Genomic DNA, 24,069 nt, shown 5'->3' with positions numbered 1-24,069 from the left:
CAAATGTACTTGGAGTTTAGATTATCACTGGTAGATAGGACTAGTCCCCGGCTTCTTCACATTTGCCTACACTAATTTTGTTGCATCAAGATGAAAGGAAAACCTTAAATGCGTATGGCCCATCAAAAAGCAAGAAAAAGGCCAAAAAAGATGTGGAAAAAGAACAAGATGGAAAAATCACAGAGAACTGGCTTTACTGACGTTTCTGTGAGGAAGCGCTAGGAGAGGTGTTCCCTGACTTAGCGTCAACTACTGCCGCCTCTCTTGGGCAACAGCAACAATCCTCATATGGGGACAGCCAAGCAGGAAGGCTGTTGTCAGTCTGAATTCCCCAGCAAGCTCCTCTATGCCTGCAGTTTGCCCTGGTGTGCATCCATTTTTGAGAAAGGGGCAGAAAGCAAGACTGGAAGAAGGCCTGGAGGAAAAGACAAAAGGGAACCGGAATGAGAAACAGAGACCAGTGCAACAGGGAAGAGTGTTACGACAGTAATAGAGATCAGCGTGTGCAAGCAGAGTGGATAAAGAAAGATAAAAGGAAACAAAAAGATAAATCAAAACCTATTGAGAACTATCACCAATTTCTTGCATTGCCTGCCTGAAGACTACAGAGCAGGAGGGGAAAGGAAGCATTCCCAAGGGACTTGCCTATTTCTTCTCAGGTAGGGGTGGGAGAATTGCCTTTTTAAATATATAACATACTTCTCCATTCCTCCCAGTCTCTGTTCTCACTACTGTTAAAAGAGGTTGTATTTATCATGACTATATGACAACTCTGAAGGAACAAAATTTACATTTTGTGCCCCAAGCACTGAGGGTAGCAGAACATACTGATGCAGAGAAAAGGGCTGATTTTGAAACAAACAGAAAATAAATAGAAAGTGTAGGAGAACGGATAGGAGGTTACATTTACTTTTGAAAAATTAAACCATTACAAGTCTAAAGAGTTTATGTGGGGGCTCCAGTAAAGTTCACACAAGAGGGGGGGAAAAATAAATAGCTTATTTTATCATCCAATATGTAAGAGTCACAGTCCTGCCAATGGAAAAAATGCCCTTTCTCTTTCATGCATACTGCTCTTCTACCCACACCTTCTTAGAAGAGAGACAATACTGCTAAGGAGACAAATATTCAGTGGGCTCTTTATCAGAGATGACCTTGCACCACCCAGCTCAAGGGTGCGGCACTTGCAGATGGGTGCGCAAGGCATTGCTTTCCCTGGCCTGTGCTGGTAAATGTGCTATTTGTGAAAATGTCAGAGCACCACTGGAACCATGAAATCCTTCCCAATAGTAAATCATTCCCTATTAGCATCACACCTCTTTAGCTTTTATATTATGATCCCAGAAATATCCCCAGCAAGCTGCCCCACATAACAGCCCCTGCAATCAGACAAGTTTGCCTACAGCAAAGCAGATACTAAACAAAGAACCTTCCCTTGCTTTGTGTGCATAGGGAAATCATATTTCTGCAGACAATTGCCCTTAATTTTTCATGAGGGGAATAAAACCACCAAAAACATTTAGTCTCCATGAAAGAGCAGTGAGCATGCTTGTCATTTTGCACCAGGGTGCTGAGCTGCAGGTGAAATGGCTGCCAGGGATCCAGGCTGCATTGCCACCATCCCTGCTCACCCGTTTAAAGCCACAGAGCACAGAGAACACCATCCTAACAATTGACAGCTAAATACACACACTGTCATGTTTATTTTCCAGTAGCGAAGCAAGGCCCTTTCCTTGAAGCTGATGCAATAAGTGGTTAAATGCATAACAGGGCACAACTTAAAAATGCTCCCCCAGAAAAGTTTAATGATATGTAAATATGAGTGGTGTTCTCAACTAGCGGGAAGTCAATACATCTTCACTGTATCACCTGGCATCCAGCACTAGGGATAAGAAGACAGAAGACACTTCAGAAGTGGTCTGGAGCTATGGACATCGACGGATTGCTGCCATTAAAACAACATTTATCAGGACACTGTCAAAGGGGCTTTAAATTCAACAGTGAATGACTAGCCCTTGGCAAGATTCTGGGTCAGAAAACACTCAAAAGTGGCCGACAGCCACATTCCTACCCACACTACTCAGCTAGCTATGATGACAAGCAGCAAAGTAGTTAAAACAGTCTTGTCTCATTCCCTCCAGAATGTAATTCTACCACGATGCCCATTTGCTCTGTCCTGGGAGTGCTTCATATGAACAGCTCTGCAAAGAAATGGAGAAGACAAGCAGCTTTTACCCATAGGACAAAATAAATCCAGTATCACATTTAACGAGGACTACAAATCCTACTAAGTGCTTTTTCATTTATAAGCCCTAGATAAAGGGACAGGAGAAAGTATGGTTCCCCTCCAGGATGCTCCAGACAAAGACAATGCCAATTTTGGCCTCATGACAGTATGTACTAACAAGAGATCTTGCAATAAAGCCTTTATGAAGAACACCACAGAGTATATGTTTTAGTGATTATGCCACAAGACCGGCATGCTTTAACAGCGTAATTCCCCACCATTATAGTCAGGCGTCAGTGAGGTGGAGTCATTTTCCCATGATAACACACTAACAGTACTATCTCATTTCTTTTATGCTGTGTAATAAATAGGAGTTTCGGTTACTTGATTTGGCAGATGCTGGAGCAGAACCAAGCCTGTTGTTCTTTGCCACTGAAACCCAGTTACGCTGCTTTACAGAGCATTTTCACATGCTGTTTCTCCTTACCAGATCAGTCAATGGGACATTTCCAAGACAACCTATATATTATCTGGATCACAATAACTTATATTAAATATAGAGGAAACAAACCGGATTAGAACAAACTACAAAGTAACTCCCACCCCCTCTTGCACAGTCTTTTGGTTTTGAGACCTTGGAAAAAAACAGCCAACCAGATCTAGTATTATAGGACACAGAAGAATCATGCTTTGCTCAAATGTAAACACCTTCTCCAGGTTCAGTCACTAAGAAAACAACTTGCAGTATCATCTTCACATAGTAGGTATCACAGCATCCTCAGATGTCAACACACACCTGGAGAAATGGAGAAACTTCTATCAAGATAAATCATTGACAGAAACAGGAACATAGCCCAGGCTGCATCCAGCTGGCAGTGCATACAAGCTTAGTTGATATATTCTGCAAATAAAAATGAAGAATACAAAGATGATGCATTTTCCCTCCAGGTTACCTTTGCTTCCCTCTCCTCCATGTCCCACCCAAAATATTGGCTATGAGGCAGCCTTCAGTAGGAACACACCCTCAACTACACTATTCTTAACCCATTCAGGGCTTAACGTCCTCCAGTGAAGGTACAGCTCCACAGTGCTTCTGTAAATTGAAAAGCCTTCCTAACAACATGAGAGCTGACTTTTATACATTATACATGATTTCAAAATGAATTTCCACTCTCCAGGACTGAATGAAAAACAGGCAAAGAGCCACATGTTTGCATGCCAGCTGTCTTGAGTAAAACAATCACATTTACTATCTCCCTTCCAAAAGGCAAAAATCCTGCTACCTTTTCTCAAGGGTTCCTCATAGTTTTGCTTTCCTCTTTATCAGCTATGAACGACTAGCAGCCAAACACATCTCTACCACCTAAGTTGCAGAGCACATGCTTCCCCTTGTCAGCTAACAGAGCAGGACGGAGGAGTGGAGGCTTTCCCGGTTCTGGGCTCCCTTTGTCCTCAGTCTCCCCAGCAGCTACACCAGCCCTTGCCAGATCATTTAGGTTACAGGATCAGGGACCCAGAATGCAGTGGTACAACTCTGAATTTAAGAATTAAGCAAAACTGTCTATTTTTTCCTGCTAGCCAGGGCAATGAGAAGTAAGAAAAGAACATTTACCTGCATTTATCTGTAATTTCCCCACTGCCAGAATCTGCCAAGAGAAACCAACTTCCATGGATATAGTCTACATTTAGATGGACTGTGATAATTCTTCTAGTGGCTATAACCAATGTTTGTTTGTCAGAGTTTGCACCTCCAGCTCACTGTACAGTGCTCCAATGCAGAGAGAAATAACTTGCTAGTAGCTTTAACCACACATTAGTTTGTGTTATCAGCACAGACATGTTGAACTAGCGAACCATGGACACTTACCCTCTTAACCCGCTTACAAACACTGTAAGAGCTGATAAGAGACTTGCTATCCAAACTGATAGACAGCAAATGTTTATTTTTCCTCTTCCAGATGCAGTAGGGTAGATTATGTTGCATTTTGCTGTGTAGTGCAGTGTCAATGCTGTGATGTGGTGCAGTGTCACATCACAACGGGACGTGATGAGGGGCAGCATAACGGCACTTGAGATAGGCAGCTGGCTTTGCTAGTAATTCATATTCCTGTTAGCCCTCCAAGTTGATGTCTTTTTAACACCTATAGTCTCTCCATCAGTCTATATCACACTGACAAAGCTATACATATGTATACATATATTTTCTCTTTACGTACGTATGCACGTGTGAACTTAAAGCTATCTGCTTCAGCAATCTGCTTCAGCAACCAATCCTCCTTTAAACAGTTCCCCATTACATACGAACATCTACATCTTTACATTCTGCTTTACCCCATCATGACTATGAAAATACATTTACGACGACTAAATTGGCCTTTTAGTAGGACAGTTCATCTGCTGGACGAAGGAGGGGGACAGGAGGAAGACACCAATTGTGCAAGTAAGAATTATGAGAGAGAAAAAGACTTTGCACCTTTTAAAAAGGTTCTTAATCAAAGAAGTAAGTCATCCTCAGCACTTGAGAATCTGAGAAAAAGCTTATTACATGAAAAGTGCTTGACAAATTTGGTACCTCAGGTTTCCCCTTGAATTCCCAAAGAGGACTAAAATTATTAGAGTGCACAACACAGAGCTGTGCAGCAACAGTTCTTCAGACAGCACCGTTCCTAATTACAAACCCAGAGAAAAGAAGGAACGTATTTCCATCCCTCAGGAATACAAAAGAGATAACAGAAAATGTCAAGACAGACTCGATGAAAAGTTGCCATCATTACTGTGTTATGACCTAATCTGAACTATTTAACAGAACTAGGTAAGCTTTTGCTTGCAACTTAAGGTGATTATCAAAGACCTTCTGCTTATATGTAGTGTTCACAGAAGAATTTCATATAGCTTTACAGTACCTTGAATCTACAAATTCTTTTGGAAACAAATGTGTTTCTTGTGTTAAGGCACAGCCTCAGTCCAGGTTAGCCACAAGGAAAAAATATCGCTCAGCTTCACCAACACAAAGTCAAGCTAGAGAGAGCCAGCTCCGCTAGTCTCACAAGCATGGAGGATATCACTCCAAAAATGCTTTACTGGCAAATCCTCACCCAACAGTATCACTTAAACCAACCTGCTATTTTTTCTGGCAAAAACAAACAGAAAAATCTCTATAACTTTTCTGATCTGCTCTCCTGACAACGTATTAGTTAGGAATGAAGCTGAGACACAGGCTTTTTACAACAAAATGTAGCTTACAGTTAGAATAAGATAAAGGCACTGAAGGCATGTTGATGCGTCAGTTAAAGGCTTCCAAAAATCCCATCCTTAGAGGAAAATGGAAGCCTTTTACTCTTTTTTTCCTCCTGAGACAGTGAGTGATAATACTGCTTATGGGGTGATGCAAAGATATCCTGATTTCTTGTATTCATTTCTGTAGATCCCTCACTACGGCATAGCTAGCCAAGTGAGAACACGGGGGCAAATGCTATTTCTGTGGGAATGAGAAACACATAACCAAATCTGCTCAAACTGGCACAAAGAAGATGGAAAATGACAAAATTTGGGGGTGAAGTTTTTCCTGAATAAATGATCCCCGAGCTTCCTGAAATGCAATAGACTTGTTGCAAAAGGCTTACAAAATCACATCTAAAAGTTTTGTCCAGTTTGAAATAAAAAGCCCTGATTGACAGCAAAAATAGGTCTTTGCTGGTAATCAACATGCTTTGTTTTTCAGCCTCTCTGCATTTTGTGGACAACAGCCCAGATTTTGGCAGATTATTTCATTAGGGGAATCTTGCAGTTTAACTGAACATGGCTTTCTCAACAGAAAATTGGTATCAATCATTTCACATTTTTTTAAGCAGACTGAATGATTCATCACCAGGAAATCTGTATGATAATCTAGAGCTACAGCTGATCAGACAAAATTAAAGCAGCAAATCACTTGATTTTTGCCACTTACACTATTGTATCTTTGTACACATACAGGAAAAAAGATGACAACAAATGCCCAAACAAGGCTGTTTCGTTACTTATTTTCCTACTTCTTTCATCATTAAGTTTAACTCCAAATACATCCACTGTGATTCATTTATCTGCAGAAAGGTAGGAATAAGCCAAGCTATAGCCAACTAGCATGACTCAGCTGCTGCTTTATGAAATTCAGTGTTTTCTATTCACAGTAGCTTGCATAAACCTTTTGTGGCTGTGTTTCAGCCAAATTTCACGTGCAGCATCCTGCTTAGATTCAGTGGGTCTGAACAAAACAGCTTATTTCTGCTGGGGGTGGAGGGGAAAGAAGAGGGTAGAAGGAGCTTTATTCATAAAATTATAAATAGTTCAATACTCAAACATCAAGCCAGGCTTGCCAAAGCAACCACATTTGTTCAGTATTTGACTGTTGGTATCATCGCAGGTCTCACTACCACTTGAGTGAACAATTTTCGTTCTTTAAACTCCATTGAACTCAATAGTGCAGAGTTTATAGTGATAGTGAAAGCATGCACAATAGTGCACAGTTTCTCCCCTGGAATAGTTTTAAATAAAGAGGCCTTGGTTGCTTTTCCAATTTCAGTAGAAACATGACCCACATCTAATCCTACTAACTTATTTTACCAATTAACTGGATCTACATTTGGACAATTTTCTACAAGATATTGCCTAAGTAAGTAAATAACAGTACCTGAATCCTCCCATTCTAGGTGCCCACTCAGATCTTTCAAGAGGGTCCTGTATCTTCTTGGGCTCGGAGCACAATAGGAGCAAACAGCTCCCGTGCCCCAGCTGGGCTTTAAGAAACAGGTGAGTTAGATCTAATCAACAGCATTAAGTGCTATTTTGTGCCCACACCTGGTCACAGTGATTTCATTTGCCCACAAAGTGGGGCAACACAGTGACTCCATTTGAAAGGTGAGGTTTAATTTTCTCTCTGAATGAGAATTTTTGTTCCTACCTAAAAGGAACAAAAGCATTCCCCCCCAACCTGGCATCTGCAATTTTCTTCACAGTCACTGTTTTACTTAGCCAAGGCATTGCTGGGTCAGACAGTCACTTTAAAACTAGAAGAAACCAGGTGCTTTTTATATAAACATAATTAAGCAATTTAATGAAAATCTGTTGAGTCCATCTCTCTCTGAGAATATGCAGGGCTCAACCTGGTGTATTTCTGCTTGGTTTTGAATGCACATTGCACTTAAATGTAACTTTGCTGTCACCAACAGGTTGCCATGAGAATTAAATGTTTTTCATTTATTTTTTTATTTTATAAATGGGGCTAAAAATAAGAATGTGACTCACCCAGACTTATTCTTAGTGAATATTGTTTTAATTTGTAAGTATTCCTGTTAACTTTGATGCAATTAATGATGTAGTTAGTAATCTCTGACTAAGAAGGGTAAATCTGGTATGGGAAGGCAGATTAAAGTTGCTGCTGTTCCAAACATCACAGATAAAGAGAGAACATAATTAAATAATCTTTCTGATTTTCAAATTGTAACAGAGAGATGCATCACACAGCATGTCACTTCTGGTTTCTCAGAGAGCTTATTCTTCTTTTATTATGAACAGAATCATCTCTACCCACTGCATGAGACAATTGATTGGCTTCAATATAACTGGATGTTTTGCCAGCCTTCACTATGCTCCTACTCAATATGTCACGTTAAATAATGTGCTGAAAACTGGCTGACCTGCCTGTCTGCTTCGTGTTTATAAGGAGTTTGTCTCCATGGTATTTCAGTTCTTTATCTGAAAACAAAACAGGAGATACAGGAAGCCAAGGAAACCTTGAAAGGAAAGCCATAACAGTGATATACTCAAATGAGATTTGATGGCCCAGACACAATCCGGAGAGGCTAATGACACGTCAGTGCTCTCACCCTGCTTCCTGAGAAGCCCTGGGAATGCCACAATTCTCCCCCTGCTTCCACCTCGCTCAGGGCATATATCCTGCTCTCCCTTCATCGTAAGTATATCGCATACAAGCAGGCTCGGCTGCCAAGCAGCGTGCTAGCGGGGAGGGCAGAGCCAGAGCTTGACCCACCTTCACCGCTTCCAGCAGCACTCCACCCCATCCAGCCTGCTTCCTCCAGGGGTCATTAATACTACAGACCCAAAAAGGGGCAGCTAAGTCTTGAAATGCTTGCAGGAAATTGCATGATAGCAGCTGTGTGCAAGAGATCGGACAGTGTATTGGAAAGCTGAAGAAACAGGCTGTGTACGGAGGCAGGCATTAGAGAGCACTGGACGTTTAGATCCAGGGCTCCATTTGCTACTGTTGGGGCCAAGCTAAACCACTTTTAGGAATTGAATCATGCATTTGTAGCTGGGACAGCTCAATTTGTCATGAGTTAACCTGGTGTTTTGTCCATGGCCTAAGTACCTTTTGTACAGAGCACTCACTTTATCATGCACATAAGGGCTGAAGGACCATAGAGGCAGAATGAAAGGACTGGAAAAAAGACTTAAATTCTCACTTTCTTTACTCTCTCATTTTGCATCTAATCCAAGTTCAAGTAAATGATAAAATAAATGATACCATTCTGTGATTCCGTGGTAAGAGACACAAGCCTTCTTCATATGGCTTTATTTCAGCAATATCTAAGGGCATCAAAAAAGAAACAGAAACTTCCAAAAGTCTGGGCTCATATGTAACTTACCTGGAAAATTTAAACCACCTGCTTGGCTTCTAGGGGTCTAGCACATATTGAAATAGAAGGAGGTTAACCTGACAGGACTCATGGGTTCCTGCAAGTCGCTATAGAGGCTCAAAAGTTTTGACAAAGTTAAACTGGGATCAGAGGCCTGCAAATGCCAAGACTACACAACAGCTGCTTCTACTTGTGTTTGTTTATTACTGGCCTCTATGACTGGTGGTGCGGAGAGTCCCTGCATGAGTTCACATGATGAAGAAGAGGGTAATGTGACAGATGTTGTCAGAGAGCGTCATATGGCCATAAAGCAAAGTCTATGCTAAAGAAGTGGAGACATCCAAGGAGGGTGCCTGATTAAGAGACTCACCGGGAGGCTGCAGCTCATCCCTATGGTACTTCCCTACACACAAGGCACTGTCCAAAGCAATAGAGCAGTCTCTGCTCCACACAGGTGAGACCCAAAGCAGCCCTGAAACCTGTCAACAGGGCTTGCAGCAGGTGTGGGTCTGTCTCTACACATGGCCTTTAAACCTTGACAGTTGATACAGATTTTTTATAGTTCTGCAAAGACAAAGAAATTTCTGCTGTCCCTTGCTTTCCACCACTCTGCTTTATCTACTTTGATTTGTGTTGGCTCTTACGTTTCCTCTTCCTTAGACAGCTGTCTCCTCTGCTTGTGTACTCATACTATCAACAACTATAACTAAGTTAGGGTGTAATTCTTAGAATGACATATGGCACAGCAATAAATGGACCTCTAGAAAGCACCTTGTACCATACGGCTTATTACTTCTGTCATACAGGAAAGGGTTATGTAATAGAAGTTTGCCTATACCAGGAGAACTAACTACATCTACTGCCAGGTCTGAGAGGACTGTAATGATTAAACACCACCAGTATCGCAAAAGCGGTACAACATTTATGTTTAGACAAGGTTGCAGAACCCTCCAGCATCTGCTGCTTAAATGGGGATCAGGACAAGAGAAGGGAGAACAGGGAGTGAATGAATTTCAGAAAGCTGTCACGTTAAAATGGCTTCACTCCTGCAGCAGCTCTATGCTGCAAGCTCACACAGCTGAATGTGCTTGGGAAACAGCTAAACACAAAACAAAACAAAAAAAAAAGAGCTCGCTCACCACCAGGTAAGTTTTCCCTAGTGTCCTCAGCTAAAATGTTAACCTGGATGTCTTTCAGGATAAATATCTCAAGAGTTATTTGTACACAATGCTGCAGTGTTTACCTTTTGATTACAGATCTTTACACGCTGTCCATTATTATTGAATGCCAGGATGAAAGGCAGCCTAAGGGCCTGAATGCAATGTTCTGTCACAAAGAAAATACAGCAAAAGTAATGGCAGGCTCTGAAAGTAGAGATACACTAGGCTGGAAAGAAATACGAGCACAGTATCAGGGTTTCTTTTGCAGAGTGCTTGGCTTTTGCTTTTAAAAAAAGCTTCATGCAGTTTTGCCTGGACAGTGGCATGTAAAACCTGGATTTGGATATAAATGGAGAACATATGTATAAAATCCTCTTGACTAATTTCTGTCTCTTGCATTTGTGTCTGTACAAATAAAATAGGAATTAGAGAGCTACGCTTTCCAGGTTACTGAGTTTAACTCCCAGAAAGTTCCCTACTAGGCTTGGATCCTAAACTGGGCTTCAAGGGTTAGGATAATGTAATAAAGTCTAATGCTCTCACTGAAGGTAACTGAAACAAGTGACTCCTAGTATTTAAGCTAAAACCACTCAGCTAGTCCATATACCTTCTCCTTACGATAGCACTCCCAGAGAAACAATTTAAAATACCACTCTGTATTTCGTTAAAGTAACATGAGTACGGATATGCACTCAGTATTTTGTAAAGATACTGTAGATTATTTATATTGAGTCAGTAATCAAGTTTGATTTTGATCAACTGTGAAGTACAGTTATTTAAATACCAAAAAAAGTGTCAAGTTTTAAGTAAAACATGCCAGGACTGGCATACAGAGAGAAATACCAAAAAACCATTCATACAATACACGTACAATACATGTAGTAATGCATGTACTTCAGCTCTGAAGAAGTGATCGACTTTCTGAGGTGTTAGTATATCTGTCTTTCTATCCACAACCACAATGAGCACTACACTTTTCTTTAAGCTTTCTAGAAACCTAATTTTTAAGCATCTCAATGAAGTTTAATTTGTAGCTATGCTCATGTTTCAAGTTATTTGTACAAATGTCTATAATTTTTATTAATCTTCTCTTCTACACTGGCACACAGTTTACTCCTTTGTCTACTGCTAGAGTCATACAACTCATTTGCAATTTTTACGCTCATGTTCCAGCAGTCTAGATTTGGATTTTGAAAGGCCAAAGCCTGGGGCTGTTTCCAGGAAGCATTTTGATGTGTCAGCTGGTATAGTTGAAATGATTTACATTTTGAACAAGGTCACTTGTGAAGTGTTAACAGCAGAAGAGGTGTCCAGACGTACTTTTATAATTGCATCACGATATTACCCGACTTATCAGCACACTTTCCTCCACTAGCCAAATTTTGGCAAGATTTTTAATGAAAAACCTTTCCACAGCTATTCATTAGTGCACCTATACCTGACCGGTTAAAGATTTCCTGTAAGTCTTGAGCTTAATTTTTTATTTTTGTTCTCTTTTACAGCACCTTAATGCTTGCTGCAATACTTCGAAGAATACAAAACCCACTTACTACATTTAAAAAATTCTACCTGTTGACCAGATCCACTTGAAACGATTCCTGCACACGTCAGTCAGGCTGCAACGGTACAAAATCCCACAGCGCCACCTGACTTCACAGAACAGGAAAAAAACCCGACTTCAAGTACACACAACTGCTTTACATTTAAGGGTAGGAAAGCAGGCAGTAACAATTTTTCATACAGTCTTGCATTAGATTTAATTCTTAATAAGAAATGAGAGTCATTAACACTATTAAAAATCTAATTACATTAGCAATTTTCCATCATGTCATATATGGGTAGTTAAGTATTGGTATTTGTTTTTCCTAATGGGATTCAAAAGTCTAATTAAAAGTCTCTCTTCTGTGGTTAAGTGGAATGAATCTTTATGAAAAACAAGACACTTTTAATAGCCACAGACAGCTTCCTTAAATATCATACTCCACAACCATCTTCCTCTTCAGCACTTTAACCAAGTAAGTATGATACTGAGGCAGCCAGAAAATCAAATAAACTTCCTAGCTGCTACAACAGCACAACTGTGAGCCCCTTTTCCTCTTCTCATTCCTCTCTCCATGCCTAGTTGTTTTACAGGTTATAAGAATTGAATAACGGTAATAAGGGCAGGTATACCAAAACCTCTTGAACCTTTAAATAACACTCTCTAAGAATATGATTTTGCAACATTTATCAGTCATGCTTGCAAAAATTTATTGTGGATAGAGTTACAATGGAATAAATTATTCCTCTCAAGAAATCAGTACAAGAGATAGCAAAAAAGCCCATTTTGCCATACAGTTGCCCCACACAGTTTGCCAGTACGCTGTATGTTTCAGCACAGCTATTCTAGCAACATTTGGCTAGTTTAGGCTGAGGTCTCAATTTTATTTTGTAAGCATAACTGGTAATAGATTTTAAGGCAAAAACTGCCATTGCCACTGGAAGCTTCCCCTGCTTTCACTCAGAGAGGCAGCAGGGCGGCTAGCCAGCCCTTTTAGAACTAATTCAGAATTTCTGTCTCAGTGGTGGTTAATGCTCTCTAGAAAAACCACACTTCTCTGCCTTCAACCCAGTTAACATTTCCAAGATACTTCCTACCCTTGCTTGTGTTGAATGCTGAATCAAATGTTTGTGTAGCAGAAAACCCTGGCAAGATGGAGGACCCCCTAAAACACCAAGAAAAAGATAAAATAATTTTGTGAGTACAGCAACCAGTAAAACCAGCTATCCCTTAACAGTCTAGGACTTTGACTACACCTGAGGACCAAACTAGCAGCCATCCTATCCTGAAAGCAGCCTGTCCTTCAGTTATGCCACTTTACTTGCCAGTGATGATAATGGGGATTATTTTGCGTATCACTGAGCATTGCTGCTTTATTCTACAAAAATCAGAGCATTTTACCACAAAATGCAAATCTAAAGTGCTCCACAGCATGCTGGCTTTGCTTTTCCTTAACACTTACAGATCAATGACAGGTTAATGCTTAGTTAACATTTATTAACAGCAACATGGTTTCAGAAACTTCAGACTAAAGGTGTCAATTAGATGACAGATCCTTCATGAAAGATGAAAGCAGCTCTGTATTGGGCAGATACTCTTATGTTTTGCTGTCAATGATTTATTAGTTACAAGGTCCCAAGTGTCCAAGCTTATCAGTAATGAGATAAGTAAGTATGAACTAAAGGGTACTGTTGATTATTTATTTCACAGAATCTCACTAACCATGGCTGCTATCAAAATAGTCCAGAAATTACAGATTCTAACAGTCTTACAGTGACTACCATAAAATAACATATTAGACACAGCGTTAGGTGGTAAGCCAGCTTGAGGTAAGCCTGCTAAAAGCCTGTGTAAGGGTAACCAATCTATACTCAAGGTCATACTACAAATCAGCCACATCAATGCTGATTACAAATTAAATTCTCTCCTGTCTTTTATGTTGGTGCAGACACTGAGACTGTGTGAAGTATCCCACATCCTGTACATAATTACTACTAAATCTGAATGGGAGAAATTCATACTCACTTGAGCAGTGTACAAATGCTGGCTTCATGACAGGACAGTTGACCAGGCAGCATCTTAGACCCAACAGGTTTTCACACCTTTTCAATTTGTGAACTCTCAACAATTTTCTAGCAAAGGTGTAAACTCAGTGCAGCTGTCTGAAAATGGTCTTCTTTTACCTGTTTGTGCCCTGGAGATCAAAAACCACTGCACAGGACTGTCATTTTGCACAGGTATGAAGGGCCGCACAAAACACAAAAAAGTTAGCAAGAACCCAGACATGTAAGTCTAATCTTAGTTCATCCTTAGAGCGCAAAATACAAACAAAAGTCAGTATCTAGAGTACAAATACATCAAGCACACAGGGATTTTAGAAGCTCCATAGCATTACTTTACAAGGAAGAATGTCTAGTGTACAACTGATCCCTGTCTTTGTGTGGGCTGGCAAACAGATCTGCCGCTTTCTCTTGCTTCCAGTAAGTTACTTATCAGTACTTCCAAAGCCATCTTCTAAAGAGCTATCACAAAATCTATGCTAGAAAAGACATACTAGCAAAAATAATTTTTCCCCATCTTTTTTGTGTATGGCCGAGACTAATTTTCTTTCATGGCAGAAGAAGTTACAATGACAATCATCCCAAACCTGCAGGAAGATTTCCATTACACATATTTATTTTTCAGTGTGTACAGAACTGAACCTGACCTCAGTTTATCAATAACATGAGTATTAAGAATACTTTTTCGTGAAGCAGATTTTTTCCTAATCATCACCTGTCAGCAGAAAAAAATATCACAGGGCAATGAAATACTCAGTGAAATACTCAGTGAAAAACTCAGTGGACTGCCGAAATTTTTAAAAGCAGGGGGAAAAAACAGATCTTTTTGCAAAAACAGGGACAGTAAATTCTTCTATGAAAAGGTACTGCCAGAAGCTCTTCTGCATCTCCATCAAAAGGCTGCAAGCTACAGCCTTGAATTTCAATTGCAGATGGTAAGATGACATACAATTAATATGATTCTATTTGTGTAGTCTAATCAAAGCATGAGAGAACAGGGAAAAGAAATGTAACATAGGTGTCTTCAGTTTCAACCTATGATGCTCTGAAAGAGACCTTAACATTTCAGTACCAAATTCACATTAAATTCCCTGCATCTGCAAGAGTTCCCTTCTTTCTCAATACCATCATGCCATCCTGAGCCAGAGGCAACTCTTATCTCTGAGGTGTTTACTCAAACTGCCAAGAACACATTTTTTCCCCTTTGGAATGAACCAGATGATGTATCAGGTGTCAGATTTTTCTGCCAAAGTTTCCACAAGGGTGGATCACAAAATCTTCGTTATACGTCACTCATCTCATATTTGACTACCCCCTTCCCCTGCTCCCCTGCCATTCTTTGTGTAAAAAACCACCTACTGGAAGAACAATGTTTTGCTCCTGATCACACTCTGACGTCTTCCCTTTCTGTCTCTGCGTCTCCTACAGACACAAAAAACTTCAATGCTTTCCTGCTCACCACATGCACCTGACTAAAATCTCAGTATACTACGGTGCTGTGATCCTGTTCTTTGTTAAATTTTTGTTTCATTGTAGTGACAATGGCTTTCGGTCCATCTGGATTACTTAAAGCTATAGAGAACAAGGGGAATGTTCTGCAGGGAACACGGTACTTTGGTAAAAAAAGAGAGGCATTAAGATGACTAATAAGTCTTTTCTATACCCTATAATGCACAAGCGTAGCTACTTTTCCTAAATAGCTCCCTTTCTTAAGAAGCCTGTTCTTGACATAATGCTAATAATCTGCTATTAGCTACCCAGTTCTGATATTCTGATGTATCGCATCATGAGATTAAAAAACAACAGCCACATAACACTGCAGTGACAAGGAGACATGTTTCTGAACATAAAAGGGAGGCATTTATGTATTCTGATCTTACATGTACCTTATTTGTGTTTTAAACTGGGAATTTCCTTGAAGAACAGCAAAAAAACCCAGATAGGACAGATCTAAAAATGACGGGAGAATGGCAGTTTACTAATGTTTCTCAGTACAGCACCATATTCATAGAAACTATTGACTTATTGCTCCCTAACCTGTCTATTTTTTCCTACTAATTATTTTATTCTATCAATTGATTTGTTTTATTATACCAGGTGAGGTACCATGTGTCCCTACAGTCCTTTGCAAGGTGATACACAGGTGCACATACTTAAGCCTGGGAAAAGAAATTGGTTTGCTGAACCAACTGCTGAAAAAAATGACCTGTTCCTGGTTTAGCTGAAGAACTCGCTGTAAACACGTCATCCCCCAAATGGAGCCATTTCAACTCCAAGACCCTCAAATCAAGCACAAGAGATGCTCAATACTTCATGCAAATTAATTTCAATCATCAGATACTTCACAGACTGGCACTACAAATATTCATCAGCATTTACCATAGCTGAATTTCAGTCTCTGTAAGGATCCAGCCATGACCAGCACTGTGCTCAGTATGGGGCTGCTAATATAGAACGTTAGCAGTGCGTGGGTAATGGTCTGTACCACTGCACAAACTGAATTTCATCCTTTTAACTACATGACAGGTCATTTGGTACTGTTTCTGCTCCCCTTTTGGATGAGAATGATTGTATAAGCTCTTAGATCAAAACTGTGCATGTTCAAACATGCACATCAACAAAACCTTCCTTCTTGGAACCTCCCAAACAATATACATAAAGAATTGGTAGATAATGCAATCAAATACTCCAGCATTAGCTCCTATAGAATTCTTGACATAGTGTTTTCCCACATTCAGGCTGATCTGTCTGTGCCTGACTTTGCAGCTCAGCTCAGAAGTTGGTCCATTCTTAGTGAATTAGTCAAGATTAATTTTCAACTTACAAATGGAATTGAAACCAAGAAGGGCATTGTGCTGGGAGACATAACACCCTTCTCCATACAGTACAGATTTACTGCTACTGAGTACAACATACATATAGTGTGATGAGCATGTAGAATGTTAAATGAAACATGAATGAATAATTCTCCTTCTACACTTAATTAATTAATCAATTTTCAAGCATATAAGTAAATGTTAATAGCAAAGGTTTAATGCCAGTGGATAATAAATAAACTTAAATATCACTAGCATATATTTTGAAACATCAAAGGAAGGAAAGGAAAAAGGAATTGTGAAAATGAACAGTTTGAACGAAAACGAAGTTTAGGTGACCTAATTAAAGGCTTTTCCTCAGCTACAAAAAGACATCAAAGTGCTGCTTCTGAAGTTCTTTTGCCAAACCAACAGCCTCAAATTAAAAGACTGCATTAATTTCAAGGAATGAGTCACAGAAGTACTACTGTAAGAGCCTTCAGTCCCTCTGTGTTGCCACAGAAACAGAACATTATGGCTAGTTTATAATCCGAGTGCTCCATTTATATAAGAGAATTTATTTTTCATTTTCACCTTTTCATTTACTTATCCAGATATATAAGAAAGCCCCTCAGAAATTAATGATGCTTCTTCCATGATTGACAGCTGGAGTTTGGATGTCAAAAGATGCCTGTTTTATATTGTTCTTTCTTAATGGCTTTCTGACACGAGAGAAAGTGGCAGTCTTCTGTGTATTTGCAATGCAGATTGGCTGAACTGGTGAGTCTCTGGCAAAGCTGGGCTCAGGTCCTCTGCAAACAGGGCCAGGACCCAGAGACGAAACACAGCTCACGACAGCAATGTGCTTGAGGGTAGGCACAATGCACCCAGTGCAGAAAACACCCTTCTGGCAAGCACAGGAATATTTAGGGGACACCCTGGGTTATCACCCAGGTTTGAGGTATATGGGGTCCGGTTCAGAGCTGGTCACAAACCCTACTTCCTCTTCAATCTGGTTTTAAGTGGTTTAAGTACTAACACCAGATGGGAGTCTGGACCAGTGTCATAGCACAGGGAAAGCACAGCTACAGCAGAGATGTGACGCTCATTTTAAAAGCTGCGTCTGCCTTTCCGTCCCCACTTACAATGGCCAACTGCTGATTAATCGTCTTCCTCATGTAGCTTGATGAGCACATGCTATGCAGCGGGGACACACACATCTACGTCCCCCTGGTGCTGCCGAGGGAGGGAAGCTGAGACCCGGACTGCACGGAGCACACAGGGCAGCCAGGGAAAGCAGAGGCACCCCACCACCAAACACCTCTGCCAGTGAGATTACTTTTGCCACTGATGTTTCCTGACTGTAATGGCTGTATGTTCAACCTGGCATAATCCAGCTCCTAATATTAACAGATAAAATTGGGGAGACACAAGCTGGTGTAAACTCCACCCAAACAGTTGCTTTCAAGGTGAAATGGACATAAGCTTTTGTTCCACTCATCCTGCGTTCGCCTTGCTACAAAGGGTATAAACTGTAGATTCTACACACATTCAATATATATACTATGCTCAAAATACAAGTTAATCAGGTTGAGTATTACCTTCTTGGAAACAGCTAGCAACATGCCTTGTTTCTATGGCTTTTAATGAATACTCTAAATTGAAGAAATGCATAAACATAAGGGTAATTTACATTGCTAAAGTTAATCAGTTTTCTTATACATTTTATGCATCTGCATGATTTTTCATCTGTATTGCATAAATGCATCTTCTCCTCATTTTTAATATGCATATGTACATCCAAACACTCCACTCATAGTGCCTTTTTACTTTTACAAATTTCTAGAACCACGCCTGTCTCAAGATTTAAGAATTCTGTGGCTTACAAGAAAAATGATCAGCAAAAGGTTGTAAAATACTTACAGATTCAAGGCAGCATTTAACTTAGATGTGAACTTGCCCTTTTGTAACTCAGTTTTTCTATCTGTAAAATGATAATAGAAGAATCTCCTTCAGAAGCTGGCATATCAGCAAATGTCCAATACAAAGGACAACTCCATTAAAGAGAATGGTTTTGTACATACAAATGTTAGGTATGAAATTTGACAAGGGTACTGCAAATCTTCACTGATTAGCATTTGCAAAGGTCCCTGAGATGCAGGGATGAAAGATCTTCGCTATGAAACAAAATGCATATTTGTTGTTAACATCCTTCTACATTTAAAAGCTTTCTCAGTCCACCCTAACCAGATACTAATGAACCTTCAAACATTTCTCTGGTTTATTCCAGCACAAAACCAAGGACTTTCAAATTCTCCTGTGGCAGGGTCAAGAGAATTAGGTACCTAACAAAATAAGTTATGGTTGTTTTCTCAAATGGGTTGACCTTTACCTGATTTTGTTTAAACCACTATATATCCAAGTTAATTCCAGTCAAGTCCCCATCTAATTTACATGGGTAGAACTGGGAGCAGTATTAACCTTACCTTTTAATATGCAACATTTCATTATTTACAAACCAACAAAAGAGGTTTAATAATATAATTTGGGAACTCAAGCACACCGGTTAGTTGAAGGGACTTTTAGATCAGTGAAGCTGCTATTAAAGTGCCATCAAAGCATTTTTGACTCCATAGAATTAATCATGAAATCTGTTCCTGCCAGCTCACTTATCATATCCGAAATATTAATTTTGAGCAAAATTAAATTGGACACCTACCGACAGCAACATTTTGCCCTTCAGAACTCCCCTTCACATTGATTTATTAACAGCTGCCAGAACAGTGTACCAGAGCAATTTATTACTACTTTCTCGATGTTTCCCTGTGCTTACAAATAGTCCTCCAGAGTGAAAGGTGCTACCTGACACCATTCTGACAAAGGTGCATTTTTCAATTTGCATAATGTTCTTCAGATTTATTAGGATGTAAGGAAAGGAATTTCATTTTATTATCAATGGGAATGGGTGATTCACATAAAAGAAATCAGAGCAGAGATTCTGTGTTGAGTTGCTTGCAAATAAAGCAGACCTAGCATTTTCATTAGTACTTGGTGTGATTTCAGACAGGAGAGCCAGCAAATTCTTTTGTTTTATTCATCAGCATCATTTTCTCTGCATGCGAGACAGCCGAAGACATTTGTACAGAGCATTAGGTAGAAGTGGGTCTGAAGATGCAGCTTTAGCCCGAAGAGAGCTAATGGCATACACGCACATGTGTTTTAGTGGTTTTTGGAAAATGCCATGTTAGAAAGGCACTTTTCATTGGGTGAAAAAAAAAACCCAAAACCCCAAAGTTCCCCTTTGACCAAACTGAGGCTCCTTCCCCTGCAGCTAGAGGCCCTGGGATAGATCCACATAAAACATCAAAGTTTGGCATGGGGAGTTTTAATCCGACACCATAAAGGTACAGCTAACGGCAGGGAAACTTGAAGTCTAGGTATGCCTAGTCTATGTTTGAGTTACTACACCAAATGATCAGCCTGATCCAAACCCCTCACTTTAAAGAGGCTTCTTCAATCTTTGAGATGTTTGGTGTCTGGAAGCAGATGCTAATTCAGGGGCTTTTAATTCCTTTCTGTGGAACTATTCCATCCTTCCTGTTTCTTTTATTTCTGTGGCTGCACAAAGTACAAGCAATCCCACTGTTACAGATACTGTTTTACTAACTTGCTGCCTGAGAGAAAGACAATTCATAAATACAATAGCTCCTGCCTGTTAATATTACTGGCTCCAATCCAACTATTCAATCTATGTGCTTATTTTTAAGCCTGAATAGTCCCATTAACTTCAATTGGGCTGCTTGTGTTCTTAAGTAAAACAGGTGTTTAAGCACTTTGCTGGATCAGAGCCTACAAATGCACATCTGCAGTCTTCTTTGGCTCAGTTAAAGGTTCCTTCCTAATCATTGTACATTTATCTAGGAATTCCTCTTGTTTATACTTGCATACACATTCAGCCTTTGCAACAGGCTACTTGACACATTTAAAAGCAATTGTGTTTGTAATCAGAGACAAAACTGTCTAGGTAGCAATACAAATTTGTATATATAAGCTGAGGGAACACACGTAGCTGAAAGTATAATAGGAGAGGAGAACACGCGGTTGGACTTTAGTGGAGGGAAAGCTTTTGGTAATTCACTGGAAGGCAAACCAAGCTAAACATGCACAGAACCAATTAAGACACTCCAGATGTGGCTAGAAAAAATGTCATCAGCATGTATCAGAAAGCAGTCTTTTAAAACATGACCATTAAAAGTAAAAACCTGTTAATGCTGTCCAGCAGTTGTCAACTCTAAAAATTCATTAAATACAAAACCTCCTGTCTTCTCTAGAGCCACCTATGGAGAACCTGCTGCTAGCAGTTATTTGCATCAGTGTATAAGGTCAAGGCCAACACTTCCAATTCTGTGTGAAACTTGAACAGCTCCTTGTTCACAAAACATGAAAATTCTCTTGTGTCCACTGCCATCATGCTCCTAGATATATGTGCAGCATGCTATGCTGTGTTATACTCTACACTGATACTTGCCATTAACAGGTAAAGCTCCCTCTTGGGAGAATTTTACATTCTTTTGCCAGTCTTTGCCAGCCTACCAAGTGCCAACTTCCTTGTAGCTGAGTTAGCTCTCTCACAGTATGCAGTTTTGTATTTTCACCCCAAAACTTGAGCTGTTTGACACCATCCTCTATCTCTCAAAGAAAGAAAAAGGAACACACATACACATACACCCCCAGTGTCACATACTGATACTACCTAAGGTCACAATTGGGCCCAGGAGTGCTGGTGTGTAAAGATGACTGTCTGTGGCAGGAAAGGGCTAGCACAAACAAATCTCTGGGTATTTCCCCATCTGCGCCTGAACGTGGCAAACTGAAATCATGTCTCTAATAAAGGAAAAGACTGAAGGAATAGCCTTTTTTGCACTGAGATATGTATTTCTTACAACATGCTCCAAAGCCCATTTTTGTAGTCTTCACCAAGATCGGTTACCTTCAGTCTTGATCTTTCAGGAAAGATAACGTGTCACAATAAAAGTAGAATGAAAATTAGTACAGTGTGGAAGTGCAAAGGTTTTAGACCATCCATCCCACTGTACTCAGGATTAGGAATGGGAAGGGCTCTGTCTAGTTTATCCCCCTACGAATGCCAGTTTTCATGCCATGTGGTCTTTCATGCTCAGTTTCAAAAACTATTTAACCCACTTCTTCCCTTAAGTTCCTTCTACCATCTAGAATAATTTACTCTTTACTTTGATAAATATCCTTTTATTTCATTTTATTTTGGTGTTGTTTAACAGCACCCTTGTTATTCTGATTCATGGTTTAAACAAGCTGTCATGTTTTCTGAAGCTAGTTATCCTTCAGTGTTCTCAGAGGTTTATTTTATATATATTTTATCATCATTTTGGCAAATTGCTTTTATTTATTCATCTGTTTTCTCTTAATCAGCCTTTCTAGTTGTTTAATCAATCATTTTTGCTGACTTTTTCTGACCTACCTTCACTTCTGTCAATTGCTGTCAACTTTTCACGTGCATAAGAGATCAGTATTGTCAAAGTAGTATTTAAAAGTTAAGACTCAAATATGCCAAGATAAGATTAAAGAAACACAGTGCTTTTCAAAAATACCTGAGTTTCTTTTTACTAGTCTTATGAGGTAATTCTTTTTCTTATTTAAATACCAGAAGCTAAAAACTCATTGAAAATTAAAGATGAGACTCTTATAATAGCATCAAGAACACGGGGGCTTTCAAGAAAGAAAAAACATACAATGATTTTGAATTTTGTACGCCAAATCCACAGCAAGTCCAAGCAAATGTAGGAATTCAGTCTTTACCATTATTCTATGCCTAGTTTATTACATAATAGCCCTATAACTATTCCTTGACAATCCCTTCCCCATTATTTCACACACATTTCGCATTGTAAAATAAAATCATACTGGCTTCACTACCTCATCACATCTCCTTTGTGTTGAGGTACTGTTCTCTTATTACATGAAACACTAGTTTCTCTGTTTGCACACTTTCTAGATGACTTTATTTATTATTTTCTGTCATATTTCTAACTGCAAGATCTTTAAGTTATCATCTGATCTCACAGGTATTCACAGCTCTTCCACAATGTAATATAACCTGTGAATTTATTTGCTGTGCTGCTTACTGTGCCTTCTAGATTATTAAGGTGTTAAATAAAACCAGGTCTAACAATAAACTCAGAGATATCTCCCTATAACTCAATGTTTCTATTTACCAACTTTTGTGACAGATAACGCTCATATCTAAGATAATTTGAACAATTTTTTCCCAAGTAGGCTATGGCAACCTAAGAGATTCAATTCTCCTCCTGGATGTAACTGCACAAATACAAAGCATAAAACCAATGTAGCCTATTAGGGATCAGTTTTGATATAGAACTCTAGATTAACCGTTGCTGTTGATCTTCCTTATATTACTAAAGCTATACAAATTTTATAGATATACATATAATAACACTAGGAAACCTGTTGCTTCCTTAATACGTCCACAATACTTATTGCTCACAAATGCATTTATACACTGCTTTGATCAAAGTTACCAGACAGGTATTACAATGTGCATATGGTAACAAGACACAAATTAAGAGCTGATGATCCAAAGTGTACCACTGTCAAAAATAGAGGAAGAATACAATAACCACATGGGGACTGAAATAAGCCCAAATGATCAATTTTCAATGGCTTGAAGAAGACTGAAGCGTGAGGAAATGCTCCAATTTTGTGCAAAAGTGCCCTCGTCCCAAGGTAGGAAGAAAAGAAGTATTCTACACTGCCTAGTCCCTCTTTCCTTCCTTGCTTTTTGTGCTTTGGTCCCTCATACATCCATCAAAATTAAAAAGAATCAAGCCAGGATCCGTCACTGAGACAGAGTCTTCTCCCTCCTTCATTACAATCAAGCAACTACTCGCCTCTATGCCTTAATGGACTCTGCCTCCTTCGACACTGGTGGAAAAAACCCTGCCTATCTCGTTTCAACCTTCTGTAAGTTACTGGCTTCAATTTACACGTGGGGATGAATCTGACTCAGAATCCCCCTCCCCCAATTCTTATCTATTTATCTTCCTTAAAAGAGAGAATTTTTACTAGAGAACCGGCCTTACAGCAGGGGTTGAGTAGTGCAACAGTGACATCCGATGGCTGGCTACATCAGTCTCCAAGGAGCTTTCCTGACTTGCCAGTGGCCTCCTCTACCTTGTTAAAGACAAGTGATGATAACTGAATATTAGCTGCCCTCAGTGCATTTTATTCATTTTACCTCTACATTAAAACCACCTAGGCAGTTTGCTCCATGTTTCCAATGCACTAGGAATTGTCTTCAAATGCAGTCTTAGACACAGACTGACTTACTGAGATCTCATTGCATTGCTCGCTAACAAGGGAGACTCAGGAACAGACAGATAAGCAGGTATTCTTTTCACTCATTTATAGCTGGAAGGGAGGTGCATGTGAGGCATTTTTTGTGATGAACACAGCTCTCAGGAGTCTGCTGCATTTCTTCATATATCAAAAAGGTAACTAGATCCTAGCAGAAACACCAGTGAGTGTGTGCACAGCAGTATTCTGTATGCAAAGGGAGTGGAAAGGTTGTAAGAAGTGTTAAATATAGAATTGCTATT

The sequence above is a fragment of the Harpia harpyja genome, chromosome 20 (assembly GCF_026419915.1).
Source record: "Harpia harpyja isolate bHarHar1 chromosome 20, bHarHar1 primary haplotype, whole genome shotgun sequence".
Taxonomy (NCBI): Eukaryota; Metazoa; Chordata; class Aves; order Accipitriformes; family Accipitridae; genus Harpia; species Harpia harpyja.
The sequence above is the reverse complement of the archived record's forward strand: the minus strand, read 5'-3'. Positions refer to the sequence as shown.